We start from the raw sequence: 2,608 nt of genomic DNA on the forward strand, positions 1-2,608 counted from the left end.
CCTGTAAAAAAAAACAAAAAAAACAAACCGTAATATTATTATTATTTACTATGACCATTATTATTTATTATGGCCTCCTTTAATAGACATGTCTGCCATGTATAGCTTTTAAAAACCATTTATTTTTATTTGTTTATTTATTTAATTTGATATAGAAGTGAATTGGGGGAAATTGGCGATGGCGACTTGATTTTGTCATCGCCGTGCGACAGGGCTCAAATGACGTAGAAGAAGGCCGCTCCTCAGCCTAGGAAGGTGATTGGTTGCGGGGATGGAGCTGCTCTGTGCCTGTTGTTACAGGTGTCCGTGGAGGTCACTGGTGTTTGCTTTCAATATATGGGTTTGTAACTCCCCACCTAATGTGGCAATCGTCCGTAAAGTCGGGTAATCCGTAGCCGCCCGTGCGGTGTGCGCCGTAAACAAATACAAACTGCTGTGTTTTCAGGAGACAAACTTGAATAAGACACCGGTGTTTTTGACTTTCAAAGTAAAACACCGAGTGCGGCGTACGGCGTTGTGCCCCGTTTAAGCGTTCAAATGAATGGATGTAAATTATTAGTATGTCGTAAAATAATTTAAACGCGAAGAAATCGACTTAAAGTTTCAGAACAATTGCCCCTGTATTGCCCCGTTTTTTCTATATATTGTCAAATTTATGTGACATTCTGATTTTTAAAAATATATATTTATGTTGTGCATGTGGCTGCAGAAGTGTCAAAATGTGATGGCGACATCTTTACATTAGATTATGGATCAGAATCACGTAGACGTGTAACCCACGTGTTCGATACAAAATACTGGTGAGTAGTGGAGCACTGACACGGTAATTAGTGTGATAAAATAATAATTATTATTATTACTATTATTATTGTTATTATTATTTATTCATTTAGTTTCGAAAAGATATTCATATACAAGTAATGGGATTCTTTCAACTGCCTGCTGGCCAAAACTGGTACTGCAGCCAGAAACATTGCGGGATGCTTCTAAAGACTGAGGTTGAAGTCACATACAATCTATGTATAATAATAATAATAATGATAATAACAACAATAATAATAATAGGAGTATTTTTGATAACTGAAACAACTTGATTTCATTAGATATTTATTTAATCCTTATTTCTTTACATAGAAATTTCTCTTGCTTTCTGACCTGTCAGCTCATGTGTGGCTTATGTTGATGAGCCTGACAATCATGACAGGATAATCAAACCACGGAGAGCTGTAATTATTGTTTATAGCCAACACCTAGACTTCATACCATCTACTTCATTTAAAGTGTCAACATCCCTGGTTGAACTGTGATTAATATATAGGCCATCTTGTGGATGCCCTAAATATTTTTTTTTCTTTCTAAGACAAGCTGTATATGCCATCAGATGTTAATCCTTCTTAGAAAATCTTAGCTCTGAGTGAAATCCTCCTGAGAGACCATCTCTCTTTGTCTTTTTTTTTTAATTAAGAAGATGAGGTCTTAGGTCAAAGCTAACGAGTCCAGAGTGCTGACTTTGGTGAGATTTGAGATATGTCGTGGCGGCGGAATATTAATGCCACGGGTCACTTGGGGCGGTGCCTCTTTTATGGTTTTAGTGTTATTGTGTAAAGATAATCCAGCAGGAGAAATAAAACTGTCACTCAAACCTCTAAGTTAAAACTAAGAGGCTTTAAGAGCCGCTGTGTTGCACGGATTGGTTTCTTATCCTCGCTGTCGGCTCCATATGTGACTGCAGGATGTTGACATCTTAGCTCTGTATCATGTTACAGTGAGTGACACTAGGATGAATACATATTTTATATTTTTAAATGCCCAGTATTCTCTGACCATCTTTGAACACCTGTAATGCAGGTTTAAAATTACAACATCTTTGAACTTTGTTTCCCAAGATTAGATATTTAAGTGGCCTTTTTTAGTGATTATAATATAATATAAAACATAAAAATGTGCACTTTTAATAGTGCAAAAACAAAACTGCATTAAATTAAATTTTCCTCCTATCTATTTTATTCCTCTTGATTTGTTTCGTTTGTGTGCTTCGGTGCTCTGGGAAGAAAAAAAAAACTTAATTTTGAATATTGTTATATTGTTATTTTAAGATATTTTTGAAACACATGATCACTGAGAGGCTGCAGATCTCTGTTCCTGCAGCCTGTCATTGTTCACTTTGTATAAAATGAGCTGTTTTGCACCTCTGCCTTTTGCGGTGTGTGACTGTGAGAGTGGATTTATCTGAAGAGTCTATTACTGTCAATGCCTGCATCAAGGTTGCACTGAGCCCAGGCGTTCTGACATTGATGAGTTTACAGCGGAAAATGTTTATCGTCTTTTATCACATTTTAGGTGAATAAGGAGATGCAGAGCCACGTGTAGCATGAGGCGAGGTTTAAAGATGCTTTCCTTGTTCTTTTAACAACCTTTTGTTAATATGGGAGGAACATTCACAAAGAGCCTAATACACAGTGACCCACCTGCAATGTTCAGCCTTGAAGCCTATGAAAAGGTGGGCAATTTGTTCTACCACCAAGTCATTACAGTACTGAGAATTCAATGGTGTTTCTGCATATATATATATATATATATATATATATGTATATATATATATATATAT

This window comes from Cynoglossus semilaevis, chromosome 6, assembly GCF_000523025.1.
Source record: "Cynoglossus semilaevis isolate Cse_v1.0 chromosome 6, Cse_v1.0, whole genome shotgun sequence".
NCBI lineage: Eukaryota > Metazoa > Chordata > Actinopteri > Pleuronectiformes > Cynoglossidae > Cynoglossus > Cynoglossus semilaevis.